We start from the raw sequence: 22,488 nt of genomic DNA, 5'->3' as shown, positions 1-22,488 counted from the left end.
CTTAAAGGTGCTTATTTCTTGAATTTAACACAGCTAACTTGACATATTCTTTCTTGAAAAAAAAAAAAAGAAAGAATCTCTGCCTCTCATTTGCCTTTGCATTACTTTCATCTTGAGTGTGAAATTCCAAGTTACTGTGAAAAAGCTGCCCTACGAATATTCTTGGCAATACTGCAAGCAGAAAGTACAGGAAACCTCACAAGAGAGTTTGTTCCAGCAGCACTGCCATCCACGTTTCACAGCTGCAAGGACATTCAAAGTCAGTCTAAATACCGTCTTTTCCCTTGTACAGAATCTTGCTGAAGTGGAAGTACCTGGGACCTGAAAAGTTTAACAAAGTTATGGCAGAATCACAAACTGCTGAAGTAAAGTGGAAAGAAAAAGTCATCCATGAGAAAAAAGTTTCACAAACCATTTCTCTGCTGTTTATTGTTTCTACATTTCAGAGAAGAGTGACCATGGGGAACATGCAAGGCTGTATGGGAATACCTGGAAAAGCCCAAACCATGTTAATTTTGCCATTAAAGTGCAGAAGCCTTCAGTGCTGAAACAACATTAGAGTCTAGAGGGAATAGATGTGATTCAAAGCTTTCTTAGCTGATTTCACCTTATGTTCAACTACCATCACTCTTGAGTGACACAGAAGCTCAGCCTTGGCTTATACATACTGTGCTACAGTTGCTGAAGCTTCTCAGGGTGCCCCTAAAGGAAAGGTAATATTGCTGAAAATATTCAAAGAAATATATTGACATAAATGCTTTTCTGTTTGGTTTTAACACCCATTTTGCTTTAATTTTGCTATATAACTAAAACTTTTAAGCTTGTTGTTTTTAGAATAATTGTTATTTTTGGCAATAGATGTTTTACTTATTTTTTAATGTTACTGAACTTTCTCAGTTCTCTGCTGGAATTGAAAAATCTTTGTTTCTAATCCTAAATTTGCTGTTTAACCCATTTGTGTGTTCATTTAGGGAAAATCATCCAAGAGGCCTGCTGCAGTTTTAAGAAAGTCTGTATAGCAGTGTGAATGTCTGTGTGTGCAAACAGTGAAGCATATGTTTTTGGTAATTTTAATGCAGAAACACAACTTATTATTTTCCAAAATATAAAATGGGAATAATTATTTTCAGGGCGCATTTTGCCAGTCATATTGAATACTGAGTAAAACTTCTCTGTAAATGTGAAGGTCTGGCTCAATAACTTGGAATACTTTTCTACTAGCCAGAAATAAAGCAGTAAATGGACAAATTCTAGACTGCTGAATTTACTGTAAGTAAAATGTAATCTCTAAGTAAGAATGACTGCTAATAAGCTTGAGCCTAATTGGCACAGTATTCAGAAATGAAAAGCTTACCTCAGCACTAAGAGTAAATTGAGTATAGAAATATAATTTTTGTGCACCTCTGTTCCAACTTTTGAGGATAAAGCACTGTGCAAAAAATGCATCCTGGAGCCTGCCTTCACTTTGTGATGCTCCCACTCCACTTTGATTCAGAGGGAAGTTCATTAATAGCGTAGAATCTAAGCTAGGTCACAAAATTACAGAATCATAGAAAGGCTTGGGTTGGAAGGCATCTCAAGGATCATGAATTTCCAACCCCCCTGCCACAAGCAGGGCCACCAACCTCCCCATTTAATATTAGACCAGGCTGCCCAGGGCCCCATCCAAAGTAGCCTTGAACACCCCAGTGGACAGGACATCCACAGCCTTTCTGGGCAGCCTCTTATCCTGATATCCAGTCTAAACCTTGAGCTTAAAATCATTCCCCCTGTCCTGTCACTGCTTACCCCTGTAACAAGTTGATTCCCCTCCTATTTATAATCTCCTTTTAAATACTGGAAGGCAGCAATGAGGTCTCCTCGCAATCTCTATTTCTCCAGGCTGAACAAGCCTTTGTCAAAGGAATGTATCAAAGTGTAATAAGTCAGAGTGGAAGAAATGTCTAGTATTAAGCTTCTGAGACAGCTTTTACAATATATTAAACCCATGATTAAAAAAACTAAATGTATTCTTAAGGTGTTTCAGGAATAGGAGATTGCAAAGCATGACTTTCAAACAGAAAATGGTAATGATGTAGAAGTGAAGTTCTTGATTGCACTAAAATAATCCTCTTTAAGAATTTTCCTGATTGTCTTGACCTTTTCTTTTTCTCACTTAGCTGATCTGCATGTGATGAGTTACTAGTTGAACTGGGTTTATTAAAAAAAATGCTCAAAAAGCAACCCAAGAATGGTGTAAGTGAAAACAGACGACAGAAGATGGCTATGCTAGAACAACAATATTCATGACTAAAGAAATATTAGATAGCAATCTAAATAGGGCACTGGGGAAAACATTAGGAAGAGAGAGTATACATTTTTTCCATCTGTTACCATTATTTTCACACAGTCACACGTGCACACTATGTTTGCAATTAAATTGACACATGACAAAATAAAAAAGGATCTGGTAAAAATTCTGGTGTTGAAAGAAAAGTGTTTCTTGTACATAGCACGCACACACATGAGCACACACAAATGGCTGTCAATTTTTGTTGTTAATAGTAATCTTAGTAGTCTTCGTTACGTTGTTTGTTTTTTTTGCAAATAGAAGTATGAAATCTCTAAATTAAGCCATATTAGTCAACAAGCTATCAAAATAAAATAATATTCTGTGTAGTTACATTTTACATAGCTGGACTGATGCAGTAAGGATAATAATTAAATGTATATATTAGGGAAAAATATGCAATATTTTTATCCTCTTATTTATATAATTTCAGAACTCAGTTCCATTTTTTCTGTCACAGCATCTGTGCCAGGTGCTTCAGAACAAGATGCAAGAACCTACCTATAACTTTCCATGCTGACTGTTGTTGTATTTCCCAGTAGTTACATACTGGCCTAAATCACTCTACATGGCATTTAATAGCACGAAAATGTGATAATCTTGATGACTCTATAAATATTGCATTCCTCCTTGTAAGTTTTGTTGCTGGATTTGGCGACTTCTGGTAACACTGAGTTTCACAGTTTAGTTACTATGGAGAGATATTTTTGTGTCAGTTTTGATTTTCACACCCTTAGCTTAATTGCATATCATCATGTTCCTGCGCCATGAGGTACAGAGACAGAAGCTTCCGACTTCTGTTCTCCCAGTGCTTCTGCAGCACGCTTCAGGATATCAGGTGGCAAGTGCTGCACAGACAGTCTGCTATGGGCTGTCTTGTCACTTAATACAAAGGCATTACAACATTAGTCTGTTCCTGAGTGTATTCCTCACACATCACATCATCTTAGAAGTGCTTTTTTTCACAGTTGCATACTTTTCAGATATTGCAGTAGAGTTTATTATGAAGTATCAGTGAAGTATCACAAAAGGTGTGCTGATTAGGAAGGGATTTAATTTACTAAATACATAAAACATTAAAGAAACTTAACCTTTTTTGCTTCCAGAGTGGTTACAGCATCACACATACACTTGCATCTTTTTCTATGATTTTACCTTTTTTTCTTGTTCCTTTGATTTCCTTGTGTGTAAAATGAATCACTCATGCTGAAAATGAACCATGACAGTGGAAGTACTGAGAACTCTTGGAACCTACAAGATACAGTGAGAAGGGAGATCTATCTGGAGGCAGAAGATATCCTTCAGCACTTATCACATATACCTTGATTATTTACTTTTGTTTTAAGAAGCTGCTTGAGTGTTGTTTTAGGTTACTGTCAGTGTAACTGTCATGCTTGATTTGTGTACATATTCTCGTATTAGCAATTGTACAAAATTATAAAGAGGAAAAAAAGATGCCTGGCAATTTCCTAGTAAGTACAGGAAATTGTTGTTACATGCCATTTGTCTTGCTGTGAAACTACTAGGAAAATGCTGGTGAACAAATGTCAGATCTGAGCATCTTTATCTCCTATTCATAACATTGGTTGCTGGCTTTGACTGCCCACTTCAGATCTAAAGCAAAAGTTTGGCAAATGCAGGAGCAAAAAGATCCCAGCCACAGAGGGAGAGCTGCATCTTAACACAACAAAAGCTCCAGGCAGTGAGGTAGGGTTTGGTACTATTAAGTGTAATGTCCAAGGAATTGAACTGTAATAGATGAAAGTTACCAAATACTTGCATTCACTGCATATGGAAACCGTATTCTAATATTGTTTTCATATGTTGCATCTAATCAAGTGTTTCCTTTCCTGGAAAGTGTGAGAGTTTAAGTTGGGAGTGATGATAGTTTTTTAAAGGAGTCAGTGATTCCTAGTATAAAAAGTAGTTGACGTAGCTGGCCTATTCAGGCAAAATACCAAAAAATTGGTAGACAGGTAAGAGACCCAGAGTCATTCACAGATTTTAAGCTCAGATCCCGCGTTACTAACATATGGTGAAGTTCCTGTTTAATTGGTGGTCTAGGGTCAAAATGAAGCTTTACGTCTTCAGAAGATTCTGTTATGCTTTTCTACAGCAATGCCTTAGCACTGCATAAAAGCAGGTTCTTCCTGCTGGCTTAGACAAACATTTTTCCTACTGCAAACAATTTGCAGTAAATAGAACTGCACTGAGTTCTGCAGACTTTGGATTAGGTATGAAATGCTGCAGTTTGAAATGGTTATCTGTATGCTTGAGCAAGGACAGCACAGAGTTCTCCTCAGCCTCATTACGAAAGTCTTATCTACAGAAAGATCCAGAGTCTCCATTATTGCTTGGAAAGTGTCAGTGTGGACTAGTAAAACTAGTGGGATTTTTCTTAACTTGGCTGGAATCATCGTAATGACTCTCAGTATGCAATCATAATTTCCCCTTCGAGTTAGGAGGGTAAGAGTTAAGAGAGCTCAAATCCTGTATTATTTTGGGCAGCTGTGAAGGAAAGTATTTTGCATTTGGTTGAGTGAAATTACTTGAACATGTATTTTAAACTGAAAGAGTTTGCTAAATCAGTGATCTAAATTGAAACTAAAATAGTGATTCACAAGCTTGTAAGATTTCCCTTAATTTGATCAAGGAGGGAAGGAGGGGAATAACTCCTCAACTAAAGAGTTCTTAAAAAATGAGTTGACTATATTTCCAGGTTTTTTTTAGGAGATTGGCTATTGTGAATTTTCAATGAAACTGAAAATAATTATTTCTAGAAAGTGAATCAAACCCTTGTTTAATTCATGTAGTGATCTGAATATTGGGACTGCAACATTTCCCATCAGATTTCAGTGGAATAGCTATTGAGTTTATGTAAACTGTCAAGAGTTATTAGGCTTCCTGGTTTCCATAGTATTTGAAGCTGAGTTGCTGAAGCCTGAAGCTAAAGGGAACTTCTGCATGCAGCTTGTAGACAATGTTCAAAAACATTTATAGTTGAGAATAATGCAAAATGAGGGTAAGTGAAAAAGATTACGTAATATCAGGAATGTTATAAATTGTCGATCTTTATATGGAAGAACAGAGGTGAGTGTACAAGTGGTGAATGAAATGTCAGTTTATTGCTTTGATTTCCATATTTAAATCCAGCACATATCTAAATACTGCTTTGACTGAGACTTAAGCACATATTATGGATATCTGCAGAAGTGTTAGAGGCCAGAATGTTGTCCAGAACCACAGTGAGCGTGCTGCATTCAGCACAAGAAAATGTGATGCTTTTGCTTCCAACATGAAGTGGTCCTGGAGATTTACTTGTTCCATTTTTACCACAGCTTCTTTTCTTTTGATTCCTGCAATAAGAAATGTGGGAATGGTGTTTATCTCCTGAGCAAGACACAGCAAACAGTAAGAGGGAACATCCGTCCTGTCAGGTGGTGGCTACGAAAATACTATTCTACCTGAAATAACAGTAATCTATGTTTTGTGGCTCAGTGTTAAATTTTTCCCTGTCCCAGACAGAGTCAATTTCCTTTGTTCTGTTGGAGATTGTCAAGATGATTTGCATTTCTTATGCTCTTACTTTATAGCTTCTACAAACAAGCAGCAAATTTCAGCAGCTGTATGGCTGCTGCAGTCCTGCTAGTATTTACATTAAAAAAAAAAAAAAAAAAGAAGAGAAGAGAATGTCTGGAGAAAAGTAAAGGGAAAAAGCCTTTGAAGCTGTAGAAAAAAATAATTATGGTTTTCTGAATACAGAAAATTAAATTTGTTGTAAAAGGGTCACATACAATGAAATGAAAAAAAAACCAAAAAAACTATACCAGATAAGAGGTGTACCTATTGTTCTGTAATTTTATGGTTTAATCCATCTGTCTTTTTCCAGGAAGTACCTCATATGCAATGATTATTACTAGTGGCAGCTGTCATTTTGTTAATAGTTCCTCCCAGATTGCTTAAGGCAAATAGATAAACAAGCCTGCTTCCCTACTATTGTTAGTTTTTACTTGTTCAGTTATTTTTTTTACTTTATGTCAAAACTCTTCTCTGATCAACACTCTCAAGATTAGGAAATTCAGACACAATTTTGGAATCTATATGGACAATTTAGTATTGGCTCATTTGTATCGAGAAGCCTATGTAACATTTTTGTAGAACGATCCCCCCGTCAAATAGGGAATGGCTACAGATAACTTGCCTTTCTCTGCCTAATCTGCCTACAGTAAAGGGAAAGTCATAATACTAAATATTTCTTGCATTAACCATCATCAGTCTGTCACTTTGAAAAGTGAGAAGCATCAGCTAAATGAATTATTTTCATAGCAATTCCCCTTTGCAAGGTTGATTAGATTATTCTATCTCTGCATTAAAAAAAAAAAAAAAAGAAAATAAGTATCCATCTGGCAGAAAAATTGCATTGCTTTCACCAAATGACTCATTTATATTTTATTGTTTTAAGAGATTTCCTCTGTACCTGTTTAATACATGATGTATATATCTAGAGCATTGTCAAAATACGAAACTTTAAAAATGTTGACTGCGGGCTTTTATATTTTCAAACAAGATCACAGAATAAGCAGTTTTAATCAAAAAGAAATTAACAGCTCACTCCTAGCACAAGCTGATCAGGTTTTTACAGACCATCGGCTATTGCATAGATACTAACATCTGTCATAATACTTGCTTTTAAGAAAAGAAAGTATTTGTGAAAGTTTGCAAACAAGATTGTAGCAGTGGTTCACCTGTGTTCTTGCAAATGAGTCTTACTATTCAAATCAACAGTATTAGGTGCAAGTTATAGAATCGTAGAATCTTTAGAGTAGGAAGGGAGCTCTGAAGGCCATCTAGTCCAACTCCCCTGCAACGAACAGAGACATCCATAGCTAGATCAGATTGCCCAGGGCTTCATCCAGCCTCGCCTTGAAAGTCTCCAGTGACAGGGCATCAACAACATCTCTGGACAACCTGTTCCGCTGCCTCACCACCCTCACGGTAAAATAATTTTTCCTTATATGTAACCTATATCTAACCTCTTTAAGCTTGAAACCATTTACTCTTGTTATATCACCACAGACCATGCTAATGAATCTGTCCCCTTCTTTCCTATTGCTCCCCATTAGATACTGAAAGGCCACTATCAGGTCACCTTGCAACCTTCTCTTCTCAATTGTTTGTGTATTACTTCAGTGCTTCTAACTTGACAGCAAAATCCTCAACTGTCTGCTTGATGGCTATGTCTTCACATTTCAGCTTGTTCAGAAAGACCGGCATGCTTCAAGCATACCACTTGCACAGAGGATGAAAACAGCTCTAGAGTAAGTGTAGTTCACCAAGTATGGAGCCAGAATAGCATCTCATTTGCTAATCAATACCAAATCTAAACTAGACTTGTAAGCATAAGGGAAGTATGCAGGGGCCATCAAAATTAACTGTACTTGAGTGTAAACTGTTGAAAAGCTAAATCTCTTTAGGGAAGGATTTGTGAAAGTGGAGTATTCTTCAGGGAGCCCTGCAAATCTGCACCGCAGTAACTTGTTTCCTGAGGTCTCCTTAGGGATCGTAGATATTTTATAGAAAAGCTGTATTTTTTTGTAGCTACATTGCATATACCAGCTGCAAAAAATTCCTTCTTGACTACATTCCATAAACATGGTTTCAGAAAATTCTCATGTTCTTATTTTCATTTCCTTTCATTTCCTAGTAGTTCAATAGAGGCAACTTCTCTTTAATAAGGAATCAGTGATTACATGAGCAATGATAGAAAATAATATGGATGAATCTGCATATTTATCCCTCTTTACACTGAGAATGCATGCTGTATGCTAATTAATTGCAAGAATGTATGCAATTTTATGAGAAATGCTAGAAAGGACATTGTAAGATTGATCTAATTTGTGCATGTGTTTGGTGGAATGTACAAAGGGAAACACTGGCAGCTTTGAGTGCAAGCACGAGCTCACTCTTTGAGGAGAGCCTAGGTATCTAAGAACGGACAGACCAGAGATTTAATTTCTCTTCTTATCTTTACTAGTGTTGTTGCTTGGGAATTGTGGTACTCTTGTCAATACAGGGAAAAGGTCTTTTCTTTCAAAGCAACAGCACAATAAAAGACAGCAAAACCTGACCTCATTTGTTGATAGCAGTGCTGAGATGAACTGCAGCTCTGACCTAATTCTCCAGCATTACAATTATCTGCTGTAATGGGACCACTTTACTTTTCAAATCCAGGATTATAGTACTTTGAGATTTAGAGAAGTTACTCCTTTCTCGTTTCAGGCCTTGTTATTTCAGAGACAAGCTAGCATGAAAAATGAGTGAATGAATGGAACAAGCATGTGGTCAGTTCATCATCCTGACATTCACGAGAATATATTTTTAATATATAGATGTATACACAAACATAGTTTTGTTCATTTATGTGCACAATTCCTATATATAAATAAGTATAAATATAGTGTACCTTTTCAGAATGATCCAAACTGAGATCATATCATGAGGAATCTGGGTTTTGTTAATTTGATTGGCAGATGTGCAAGGTGATGGGCATCTCTACATAACAGAGGAACTCTAAATATAAAAGAATTTAGAAATAAAGTTCTTACATTTTCAGTACTCAAGCTGTTGGTGATAGAAGTTGACATAATTGCCTTAAAGTTCATTTAATACCTTTTTTAATCAATGGAAGGAAACTGAATATATTATGAACTGGTATTTGATATTTATAATATAACATTAATCTTTTTTTCCTCATTATTAGCAGTATATCCAGTCTCACAAAACATACTTTCTTTCCCAAGTTTCCTATTTATCTATATTACAAAAATGAATGGAAAATGTTATGTTTTCATCAAGTCAGTTTTCCTTAGTAAATTTTCAATCTTCAAGACATATCATTCATGTTTGTTGTTTTTTTCCACTTGGAATGCTATTCATAGCATCCACTGCAATACTGAGCTGGTAGCAGACATTGAGTGCTGCTAAGCCCAGCCATGCAGAAATCATGAATCAGATTCTCACTAAGCATATGATCAGCTCAAACTGTGTTTTCAGGACAAATTATAAATAAATAATAAATCATTTATCTTTTGCTTTTTGGTACATTGTAAGCTCTACCCCAACTCAGAAGCAGTGATAAAATTCTTAAAATCACCATTCTTACACAGTCATATGTCAACGGTTATAAACTTAACTCTCTAGTGTCAGCAATTTAATATGGTGTTTAGGCAGTTCATTCTACAAACATTGGACTTATTCTATCCAATGAATTTATTCTGTCTGCCCTCAGTTTGGATGGAAAAAAACAAAAACAAAAACAAAAAGCCCTGTTTTGGTCACAAATCTACTCTATGCAAGGTGATCAAATAAAATGGTTGTTCAGGGCTTGTTTTTGCCCTGTTGCCTTTCATCCTTGTCAGGGAGATGCTAGAAGCACCATCCACAGAATACATGAATTTTAAAGAGTGAAAGCCTTTTAAGGGTTGCAGAAGGCTGAGTTCAAGCAAGGATAAGAAAGTAAACTATAACTTGAGTTCTTCTTAGTAAGGGGCCTCATTTGTTTTTGATTCCTATGTGAAGTCATTAAGTTTTGCTGCAAGGGGAATGGTACTCAATGCAGTTTTGAGGAAGACATTTATGGCTCCATCCCTGGAGGGCTGACATGCAGGCTAAGCATCTGCTAGCTTCAGCTAAATATGCAGGAGAGAATAAAAGTATTTGGAGGAGCATTAGAATGAACCTTGGCCAAGGCAGTTGAGAAAGATGAAATATTACTGCTGTTATTTAAATTACTTAAAGAAATTTAAATCTTCTCCTGTCCTTCTCCATCAAGGTAGCAAAGAAGAGATTCAGATTCCACTAATGGAAAGTTTTAGAATAGAAGGGATGGAGAGACACTGCCATAGTTTGCTCAGAAATGAGACAGAACATTTTCATTATTCCTAAAGGCTTTTATTCAAGACATAGAGAAGGTGGGTACAATTAAAGCGAAAACATGTTTTTGCTATAAAAATGAGAAGGTATGTGAAAATCTCCGCACTAACTATGAAAACAAAGCAAACATTTCCCTTATAGTCTGAACAAAACAACTGAGAAAATATATCAGAAAAGGTAAATGAATACAGAATTATCTATTCAGTTTTGGTTCTCATCTCTCTGGGGTATTTCATTTACTCTTTGAATCTTATCGATCTTAGCAGCGATAGTACATGTTTCCTAGGAAGCAGTGATCTATCATTTTATTCTTACACATTAATACATTAAGATATCTTCCACTATATAATCATTGGCATATTTTTTAGTGTTTATTGTCATAATAAACTACTTTTTTCCCCAATAAAATAGTTACTATCAAGGTCAAGACTACTTATAAATATATCTAATATTTAGTAATCATTCACCTTGTATTCAAACAAAAGACTTAAGAACATCATCAGAGATCTTGATGCCGGGACAATTGCAGTTTTCCTAAAGATTTCATGATAGATTACAGTTTCAATTAGAAGAAATGCACCTTTAATCTCATCATCCAGTTGGGCCAAGCTGGAAGCACTCAGAAATACAACAGACCCTCCTGTCTAGCCACTCTATAGACTGTGATTCCAGCTGGATACACTGTGTACGCAGTGTGCTCCTTTCAAGAATCCAGGTGAAAACACAAATATCAAAACGAAGGTTGCTGAGAGGGTAAAGGGTAACAACCATTTTATTTGATCACCTTGCATAGAGTAGATTCGTCCTGTAACAGGACACATCTTTTCAAGTGTCAGTACCTCAGAAGCATCACTGATTTCCAAGTCAGATAGGGCTTAATCTGAGCTAAATTCCACCCATAAATCTGTTGTTTCATATCTGCTTTAAGCCATAGTTTTCTAGAGTGTTGTGCTTGGGATACCTCTATTACCTGTAGTGTATTAATTTGCTCACTGAGGTTGTGAATTGCCTGGTGGAGTTGTGGATGCCCCCTCCCTGGAAGCACTCAAGGCCAGGCTGGATGGGGCTTTCAGCAACCTGGTCTAGAGGGAGGTATCCCTGCCTATAGAAGGGGGTTGTAACTAGATGATTTTAATGGTCCCTTCCAACCCAAACAATCTGTAATTCTATGATTCTGTGCAGGACAGACAGGTGAAAATATAGGTATCCATTTGTACAAACGTTATGTAAGAACTAATTCTGTTTTACACAGTGCAGTGTTTTGGAGTATGAAATTTTAACCAAAATAGGAAAAAAAATGCTATTAACAGTGGAACTGGTGAAGTTTTAAATAGCAAATGCTGACTGAAACCAAATATGTTTGAAGTCTGAAGCGTGTGTCCCTGTTCTCATTTCTTCCCTGGTAGCTCAAATGGTAGATCTTAAAGAAGAGGAAAGAAAATTGTGTTCACCATCTGTTATCTGACATTTGAGAAAAAGTCATTGTTTGACCAGTAATGAGATGGTTAGCAGCATTTGGGCTATAAATCATTAATTTGCAAAGCTGGTGTATTTTTAAAGGCAAAACAGATAATGCCCTATATAGAAATGGCCACATCACCCAAAACGCAGAGCCTCATCCAAGCATTAAAATGCAAAACAGATGGAGGAAATGTTTTGAGGGAATATACATGGGAGTGGGGGGTGAAATTGTGAAATATAAGGAAAAAAATCTCTGCCAAACTCAACAGGACTATAGAAAGCGTTAATAACCCAGGGATTATCTTTTCCAAAACTATATAAAAGATTCTAAGAACTGTGAAGAGAGACATTCTCCTAACATAAGCGTCTAATCAGGAAATACCATTTACCAACATGAGATTATCCCTGAAAGATGAAATCTGAAAAGATTTCTCATCCTAGTTGCATCAACTTTCTAAGGATCAAGTTTAGAAAAAACACCCTGAAGCTGACATGACAGCTTCACAGAGTAACCAAAATGAAAAGCGAACAAACAACAACAAGAAAAAAAACAAAAACAGATGTTCTGTATTGTGGAAGATTTCATGTTAATGAACCATATGAATTATATAAGCAAAGGATGGAGGGGAAAAAAAAGAGATCATTTGAAGGCCACGAGCTAGATCACAAACATGCTAGCCACTGTGAAAATGTGGGGCATTAACGAGCTCCTACTCCATAGAGTTTAAGCTGTAAATAGAAATCAGGTGGTTAAAGTAGCTGAATACACTCAAGGAGAAGTGTTGTAGAAGTAAAACTAATGGGCATTCATGATTGTTTCCTTAGCTCCAAGGCAGTTTACCTGGGAGGAGATTATGCAACAAAATAAAGTGAGAAAAAATAAAGACTGGGACTGAGATCATCACCAGGGGTTGAAAGTATGGAACAGGAGCAGTGAGAAAAGACAGAGTACTGCATTACAGAGCAAGGCTGAAGGGGCTGCCTACATCCTGGCTTGTCCATGCGTGCAGCTATTCCTGGGGCTGAGCCCTCTATGGCTTCAGCTTCGGGTTTTTCTAGGGGCTTATGATGAAGATGACAACAAAGATGCTATCTGAATCCAACTTGGTTTGAATGGTGTGTTAATCAGATGAGGCTTATTGGGATTTGTTGTTCTAGGATGTATCAGAAGACGATGACTACATGCATGGGTAGATGGATATATGTATATATTTATTCTGTTTTAGCAGAAATAGAAAAGGTAGATCTCACTGTAAAATATGATTTCAACAAATGTAAACAGCATAGGAATTTGAATAGGAAATCTTTGAATAATCTTTGTTGATATTTTCATATTTGTTCTATTTCTAAGAAATTCACGCCTCAACACTGTCAAAGAGTACAGACTTTGAAGTCCATAAAGCTCAACGTAAGTCCATGCTTTCCACATATCTCATATGAATGCATCTGGGAGTCTTTGTCGGCTCTATTATGTGTGCAAACATGCCCTCTTGATTAGATCAGTAGTTTCCTAATTGTTGGCACTTTATTATTTTTTTTACATTTTACCTTGTCATTCACTCTCCTCTTTCCTTCCCCAACTGAGAGAACAGTTTTTATTTGCTCTCTCACGGGGTGGAAAAGCAATAGGTAAGAAAAGTCAAATTGAGGCCAGATTAATGCAGTTCCACAGGAGAATAAGGAAAAGATTTATTCTCTCCCAGACTTCCACAGATGTCTTGTTAGGAGCTCAGCCTTCCTTACATATGCACCTTTATTCGCATACTTCCTGCTTGTCCTCTGGGAGAAGCCAATCTCATGTAATTTATAGACTTGGCTTTCTTGTTTGTATTCATGTGAATAGTAAGATGCATTGAACACTCACATATTGGGCTTATTCTCAGATGAGAGTGAAGGGGGTTTATCTGTGTTGAAAAATATGTCCATTTGGCTTACCAAAACTAGGAGTTACTGTAAAGAAAATGTTGAAATTGGAGCCTGTCTGCTGGCAAGAAACCTCAAGGTTTGAGAAAGTGGGATCCAGCAGAGCTGCTAAAATAAAGCATCAAGTTCAGAAGAAATGTGCAACCCTGCAATCCTGCTCTGTGGTTTTCCTTCTTCTAGCTAACTCTCACCTTGGACTGACAGCTTCAGCTTATGCCAATAAACATTAGCAAGTGATGGAGGAAGGAAATATTTTCTTTAAATAATGGTGATGAAAGCTGTGAGAGGAGATGAGGAGAACATAGGAGTTCAGTTTAATTTCTCTATAATTGACTTTAGCAAGAGAAAGGAACTGGGGCCAAACACTGTATGCATCTCTTTCTTGCTAACCTTGTAATCTCTGGTATATCAGAAGACCCTTCTGTTAATTCCAGAAGGGACAGCTTTAAGGGCTGCCCCATGGCATTGTTGTAAAATTTCTCTCTGATAGCAAGACAGACCCTTGCATTAATTAAAAGGAGAATAGTTTGTTAAAGAATCACCCTGACTTTCAAGGAATGAAAGTGGGAATATTTATATTACTTTATTGTGGCTTTCATTTCTTACAAAGTCAGATTGCTTTTTAACTAGCAGCTTTCTTTTTCAGCCAAAGTTTGTGGTTTTGGGTGCATCTAACTGAAGTCTTTTATTCTCAATTATCATCTTCAGTTTTTCAGTTTAATTTCAGCTTAATCTCATTTTGGTTTGGTCTTGTAAAACTGGCTCATCAAACACCAATTGGAATATACTGTTTTTCAGTATCAGAAATGGATTTTTGAGCTAGGGGACTCTAATGTAATTTGTAGAAGTTCTAAGGCTATTTCAGTACTAGAGGTCTGAGTATGCACTTCTTTTTGTAGATGAGTATTTACTCCTGATCTTAGTGCTTAGGTTCTTGTAGCAAGAACTGGTGATGAATTTCTTGTGCTTTTGGTTGTAGAGCTTTTTTTCAAGACAGTAAGTGTCCACTCTATCAGCTCCTCAGAAAGTGATTAACTACATTTTTTCCTAGGGTACTGATTTTACTTCCCTTTTACCTACTGGATTCTTCTTCCAGCCACTGATTAACGAGTTCACTTGAAAAAAATAAAACAAAACTTTACAACAGGTGTGATATAACTCAGGTTGGATATTAGGAAAAATTTCTTCTCTGAAAGAGTGGTTGGGCTCTGGAATGAGCTGCCCAGTGAGGTGGTAGAATCCCTGGAGGTGTTCAAGAAATGTGTAGATTTTGTACTAAGGGACATAATTTAGTGGGGAAATATTGTTGGTAGGTGGATGGTTGGACTGGATGATCTTGGAGGTCTTTTCCAACCTTGGTGATTCTGTGATTCTATAATGGATGTTAATCAACAAAAAATTCCAGTTGTTTATATTTATCTGCTGCAATAGAATTAAAGTATCTCTTCACTTTTGTTTAGTGAGTTCTTGATACTTTCCTTGTCATCTTGACTCTTGCTAAGGGATTTCTAGTATCTCTTTCCTGTTTCTGCTTTTCCATTCTTAGTTGATTTACAGGTCTTCTTGCTAGTCTATGCTTGGTCCACCATAACATGTGGTTTAAGATATCCAAGATGTCTTAAAACTTTTTACACAGCTGATGGTGCACCTTCCTCTTTTCCTATGGGAGAGGAAGGATTTCTACTATGTTCCTTTAAATATTTTCTTCCTCTATCTCTTCATTATCTGTAAACTTATTTGGTAATTATAAGGTCATACATGCCAATTGGCACTATTATCAATAGAAATTTACCTGTCAGCTCCAGAAATTTGATGTGCCAATACATCTACCTTATGTTTCTGGTTATAGGAGATCATTCATACTCCTGCTGGTTTATTTTCTACTTTGGAATCTAAAATTAAACTTAAGTCATTATAAAACATGCCCAGCAGTCTGTGGATGTACATTATAAGTCTGCATTCCAGCTCAGATTTCTGAGATACTTTCTGCAGAGTCGAAAGCCCAGGCAAGACAACCAATCTTCCCTGTGCATCTTTTCATTGCCTTCAAAACCCCATTAGACAGTCGATTTACTGTGGACTAGTTCTCCATCATTCGGTTGATTTCTATTGTGAGCATATTGGTCACATTTAATACTTAGTAAGGTAAGCAAATTAAAAGTTAATTTGGGAGTTATTTCTGAACAATGGTGTTCATTTTAAATTGGAAAATTCTTGTGCTGCATTTAATTAGTGGATGTTTTAAGCTCATCAGTAGTCAACGGTATTTGAAAATTATTTCTACTGATCCATATCCACATAAAAAGTTGCATTTACCCTCTCTGTATTAGATTACTGCATGGATTTTATCTTAGTCTTCCCTAAACCATCCAGCCTCTGAAAATTAATGGAGAGAAGGAATCAGGTAGTTGACAGGCCAGAAATACCAGCCTGGAGTGTGGGGGCTTTCATGGTTTTGAATGAAAAATTTCACTGCTTTTCAGATCGCTAAGAGATGTTTTAACCTTAGCAATTATTTTTCTAAAAGTCAATGACACCATGAAAGGGGCCAGAAACTTATTTCTTTGGACAATCATAAGCAGAAATTGCTCTTGACCTTGACATTTATAGGGTTCCCAAAAATCAAGGGACTTGCAGCTAGAGGTTATATGAATCTCCAGAGCAATCCTGCCAAAAGTTCAAAAAAGATCCAAAACAGCATTAATCCATGATTTCATTGTACATGTCTAATTGTTTTTCCTGAGAGTCCTGCATGTTTGGCAGTTAGCTTTGTAACACAGAGATAACAAGGGCTGTAAATCCCTGAGCAGCTATTATTGCACAATCAAACTTCATAACTCATGCATCCCTCTCCTGGAAATGTAGCAATATACTGTTAAAGTCAGGAAAAAAAATAAGATTTGGGGCCACGGTATTTTGTTACAAGCTGTACCGACAGTTGAGATCTATTTGTGAGAAACGGTTAGTTAGGAAATATATGAATAAAATACCTATCAGTATATGTAGTGTACTCCTTCCAGTGTTACTCAGGGAAGTAATTAGTTCATCCCTGAAAGTAAAAGCAATAATAATTTTAAAAATTGTAGTTTTTTCTAAACAAAATGGCTGACAGAAATCAAATTGTCCTCCTAAGAAATAATAATTATAAGTAGGATTAGATATATAGTTATAAATAATATGTAGAATTTGCTTATCCATATTTGAAAAAGAAAATATAAAATCTAAACAGCTGCCATGAGAAGTCTGAGAGTGATTGGGAAATGGAAACCTATTTCCTGATCAGAGACTAAAGACAGAGACTGAAAGAGAAGGCAAAGGCACTCTCAACATAGCAATGCTATTAAGCAGCATTTAGGCACATGCATAATGGAAATTAAAGGACAACAGTGAAACAGAGCAAATGGCTCCTAGCTGAAGCTGAATGCACATAGGCTGGATATTAAGCGAAAGTTTCTAACCATTAATGTTATGTTGGCACGGAGTAGAATTTCAATCTGATTAGCAGAGGCATAGAGGTGAACCTGTGAGAAAAGGCTAATTGGCTCGAGAGCATTCGTCTAGCTCTGTATGTTTAATTCCCGTGTGTGGCATGCCTTAAATAAAAACAAGGCCTGTACACTTACTGTCAAAGGAAACATAAAATTTGGAAAGAGTAGCAAGTAGCTCAGATTTCTTGCTGAGATTTCCAGTTCCCTCAGATGTTGTCATCCATGGTACAATTTCACAGAGTCCATCCATTTTGTGCATCTTTATGAATCTGATAAAAAAGAAACAAGCTAGCTATTACTCAGTTAAGAAAGTGTCTTCATACATTAAAGATCCAGTGGAGACTGTTTTTGATAGCAGGAGGTAAAACTGCACTGTTCTGCATGGTATTTACTTTCACCAGCCTGTTTCCCATTTTCTCTCTCAGAAGCCATTACTTTGGTAGCATTACAACTAAGCCGGTGCATCTGCACATTTTAGATGGCAAAAAATCTTTTGGCTTTAGTCCACTATAGATTATCATAATCAATTTATTCATGCTTTTTCACAAATTCACGTTCGAATTTGTTAGAGATCATCCTTTTTCCCCAAAAAGTACATTTTAAAAATTCTGTCGAGAATACTTGGATGACTCTTTGCTGAGAAAACTTATCTGAATCTTTGCAAGGAATATAAAACTCATAAGCTGGAAATCATCTTTCATTAAAATACATAGCAGCCTTACAGACATGTTTTCTTTACAGCAGTACCCTCAGTATTTCAGTTTTTATCACCAAGGAAGACTAATCATTTTACTGGCTCAATAGGAAATGGAACACCATTTTTTTAATACTGTTCTTCAAGAATTATTATTGTTTTTTAAAAAATTGAATTTGTTGGCCACAAACTTAGCATCCCAATCATATTTTGGCTTTGGATCTGTTGCGGAGGTTATCTGTTTCTTACATGATTGTCCCTGCAGGTTGTATACCATAGAATTGCATGCTACCTGGATAGTAGTTTTTCTCAGATCCAGGATTTCAGACAGAAGCCCTTTATTCCCTGCAGCTGTCTTTCTAAATTGGCTCTTTCAGTTTTTTAATGATGACCCGATACTTTTTGAGCTATGAGCAGATAACCTCTCCAGAAGGTTTGGCAGGAAGGCTGACGATTAATTACAGGGAGAATTGAACCAGGTTCTCCTAAAAAATAGCTTCTTATGACAAAGCCATTACCTGCTGGCAACATTTAAATTCTCTGGTCACAGCTTCTAAAGCCAGACGAGATCAGTAGGTCACTGTGCCCATCTCTCTCAGTAAAGCAGACCATTACATTTCATGCAGTTACCTCTGACCTAAGCCTTGCAACTCATACATGATGAAAATGTCCCTAGAAGAAGAGCACTTCTAGATCAAAAAACAAAACAAAACGGTTTTTGGGTGGGTTAACCATTAGGAAAACTGGACAGTGCTGCCAGCTTGAATCTCCTTAGTTGATGTGATTCCATTCACTGGTTTATGTTAGCCTCTATTTTCGGTTTGATCTCACATTCCAATGGACACGCCTGTATCTGTAATGCCCATGACTCCAACTATGGCATTTGCTTATAAACTACATAAAATAATACCCTTCTGCATGAGACACTTCTTTTGTGAACAGGCAGTTCAGTTAGAAAATGTATGCATCCACCTTAAAAAAGTCAGAAAGGCAAAGCAAATGTACTGTGCTGGGAAAAATAACAGGAACTGTTGGTAAACCCTACTTGATAAGAACAGCACGATATGAAAAAAAAATGCATCTAAGTCTCAACTGAAGCTTTCCCTTTGCTATTATTAGTATGTGTCTTTTTCATATCAGAAACATGTTTCTGTGAGCTTCTGAAAATGTCCATAATTGGTAAAGCCAGCACCAATTTTTTTTTTTTTTTTCCATTTTGGGAAGGGCATACCTTGAAAATGTCTGCAAGAAGGACAAAGAGATGCATAGTACTGTCTTGCTTTAATCATTTAGGGACTGTCTTTTTGTCAAGTTAGAGATGAAATAAGTATATTATTATTTTTCAGCTGACATTGAGAAGGTGGAAGCAGCAATGCAACCAGAGTCCTGTTTCTTCATTTTGAAGTAGAGAGGCAATCTTGCATCATGGATGAATTTATTCCTTTATAGATGGTAGGCAAGTTTATTCATAAATTATCGTTGTTCATATATGTCAGCATCCAGAGATGTTCAGTTGTAAATGCATGTTAGAGGTGTACTTTAATGCTCGAGATGTGGCCTTTCTAAACTCTTGGGCAGGTTTGTTAAAGTAAATACAAAGCTTTTATCTCTCAGAATTTCAGAGGGCATATTAACCCTTTGCTTGCATATTTGTCAGATGAAAAGTTGCTTGAATTATTTGATATATTTTTTTAATTGTCTCTGAAATACTGACAGTGCTATATATAGCGCAAACAAAGCCAGCTTCCAGGCACCAAAAACTTACGTGATGTATCTTCCATTTGCAAGATATTCATCTGAGCTGCTGCTCAGAAAAATAACATTTGAAGCTGAGGAGCAGCCCATTGCTTGCAGTTTCCACTAAAAATCCCATTAGCGATGGCTGGCATACAAGGCCACTTCTAGAAATAAGAACCTCGCTTGTCTAGGAGGGGATGCCAGATATATGTACATTGTGGCTGCTGTGAGTTACCTAAGTCTGTGTGTTTTACCAAACTGACAGCTGTAGAGCTGGCTAAATTTACCTTTGCATCATGAGTTCAAAGACTATTTGTGAGTGCTTTGAACAGTTTCCTGCAAAAAGCCATTTTTTAAGAAACAATATCGCTCTTGGTGAATGGGAAAATTTCACAGACTTACCACTCTGCTTTCTTCCCATGCCTTCTTTGCTATTTATACATGCCATATATAATGTATACTGCTATAAAAGTCAAGTGTGAATGTGATTTGGGGCAGGAGAAAGCAGCCAGGCTCTGTACTCCAACACCTGCATGGCATTTCCTTCTGCTGAGAGTCAAAACACTGGGCTAGATGTGCCATTGGTGTGATGCAGCAGGGCTTTTCTGATGTTCATATGCTAGTTTGATCCTACAAAACCTGACTTAAAAAGCAATCTTCTATCATATAAATAGCTTTGAGCACTCAGGCAATATATGGTTCTTTAGCTGAGCATAAGAGACACATTTTCAATAGAACAAAATGGGTCACAGTCATTTTTCTTTGAGTCTTTCATTTGACTGAGCCACATGAAGGTGAACGTGCTTCACTGGGTTTAACCAGGAAGCCTGCTTTTGTGTGCCAACCACTTTGCCAGCCATTTTTAAAGATTATCAGGCCAAGATAGCATTATGCAACGATGACACTCTTTTTTTCCAAAAACTAGAGAGAAATAGCGGCATAATTTAATGTAAATAAGAAAGGATTTTAGCAGCAGGTAACCAGCTAAATCTGTTCCACCCTCATGTCAAATTGGGCATCTGGTATAAAAAGAAATTTTTTCGATGAAGAGTAGAAGGCTGTTAGGCCATGGAAAGAAATCTCTTCATGAATTCAGTGCTTCCATGTTGGGATTCAGTAGGAGAGGAGTTTAAGATCAAACTGGCTCACATGATGCACATCAAAGTAGGTTTTTTAAAAAAATAGAAATCATTTCTTAACTCACCTTTCAGAATATACTTCATACAGAAAGTTCTGGATCAGATTCTACGGTCAGAAACTCAAGCTGTTTCTGATGATTGCAAATCCAGTTAAGATTTTTGAAAGAGAGTTTAGGTTCCTATATATTCGTGTCTATGCTAGAGTGGATGCAGCGTGACAAACATCGGCCCAGAAATAGCTGACATTATGAAATAGCTGAATTCAAACCATCTCAGTCTGAGCTCTATCTCTGGCATCCTTCTGCATGAGATGTACATAAAATGGATATCTGAGGCTCATGTACTTCTGACCCTCATTGAAAGACCAGTGTTTGCTCCATGGCTAATCAGTGCTCGAGGTTGTATTCTGTTTACAGATAATCTCCCTACTCTGTGAGCTGCTCTTCCCTTCTGTCACATGAAACAGTTGGGACTAAAACTGCTGAAGCTAGATTGCACTGGTTCTGAAAATCTGAAAGAACAGAAAGGTAAACAGCATCTTAACACACAGCAATCTGGCAACCGGTAGTACATTAATTACTCTGCACCTCCTATGTCTGCATTAAGTTCATTTATTCTTTTCAGAGAAAATAACTGATATGAAGCCTCTTCTTGCCGGTTTTTGTCACACTACACAAAACGGTTTAAATGATTTATATGTGGAAGCTGCTATTAATAGCATTGAATGTGCTACTAATTGGATGGTTATATAATGGCATTGTTATAAAACCTAGTTTGAGTTTGACACCTTCTGTTTTCTGAAAGCCACATAAAAACCCCAAACAAATCCATGGTTACCAGGCAGTACATAGCACAGAGCAAAGGCTAACTAATTACCGATCTATCAAAAATCAAAGATTAAAAAGAGAAAAAGAAGGAAATTCACTTACTTGAACTCTAGTGGAAATGAGCTGGAAGTGAATCACTCAACTGACCTGCTGTTCAAAGGCATTCTTTAAAGTAACTTTCTTTAATATTTGTCCCAGCATATACTGACAAAGAATTCAAAGTGGGCCTGTTTCTGGGACTTGTGAAATCTCAGAAAATTTTGCTATTGAAAAATGGCCTTTGAACGAGATCTGGTATGTACAGAATTATAGTTTAAGAAGAAAGAACTAGCAGAAAGTATCTCTATGACACATACTGATAAAAATTGTATACTAGTATTAGGCATGGATCTGCACTTTATTTTAATAATAGTACAGATGTACCTATACAGCCTGACATTTTTAAAGTAACTTTTTTTTTTTTTTTTTTTTTTTTTTAAGCGAGAGAGAAACAAATGAGTTTGGCATTTTATTCACATCTTTATGGAAGGCTGGAAAATTGCAGTCCATTAGGAGAAAGCTTTTATCTGGAGTGGCCCATTGCAGTCCTATTCTGGGTTGTTCTGAAGGCTGTAGCATCACTGATGCAATGTACTGTACTAGAACTTCCTTGCTGATGAAGCCAACTACTGGCTGCTTGCTGTGAGGATATTTTCCTTTCGATAATCAAACATGGCGGCATACAAAGACCATGAGAAGAAAGCAAAACATTCTCCTACAGTTTTGTATTTATATGTATATAATAGTTACACAGATGAAAATTTGTGGTCAACACTATGTGTTTGTAATGCCTCTCAGTTTAATTTTTGACCATGAAATTACCTCTCAACACGCACTTGTTATTGGATCAGTGTTATCTATAATCTTTTATTGCTGAGGTAACTCAAGGTTGTCTTTCCAGAACCACTTAATGAATCAG

At 36.7% G+C, this 22,488-nt stretch overlaps 1 protein-coding gene across 4 annotated transcripts in view; it reads left to right on the top strand.

The window, feature by feature from the left end:
- Nucleotides 1-22,488, top strand: part of ARSJ (arylsulfatase family member J) — an 84,248-nt gene that overhangs the window by 51,411 nt on the left and 10,349 nt on the right. For all 4 annotated transcript variants that reach the window (XR_006167736.1, XR_006167735.1, XR_006167734.1 and 1 more), the window contains exon 4: nucleotides 19,174-19,279. The gene's annotated coding sequence lies outside the window, so the exon portion shown is untranslated. The remainder of the gene's footprint in view (nucleotides 1-19,173; nucleotides 19,280-22,488) is intronic.

This window comes from Centrocercus urophasianus, unplaced genomic scaffold (assembly GCF_019232065.1).
Source record: "Centrocercus urophasianus isolate 14NV4802_14NV808 unplaced genomic scaffold, USGS_Curo_1.0 seq_13, whole genome shotgun sequence".
Lineage (NCBI taxonomy): Eukaryota > Metazoa > Chordata > Aves > Galliformes > Phasianidae > Centrocercus > Centrocercus urophasianus.
This window is presented reverse-complemented; position numbering and strand designations above follow the sequence as displayed.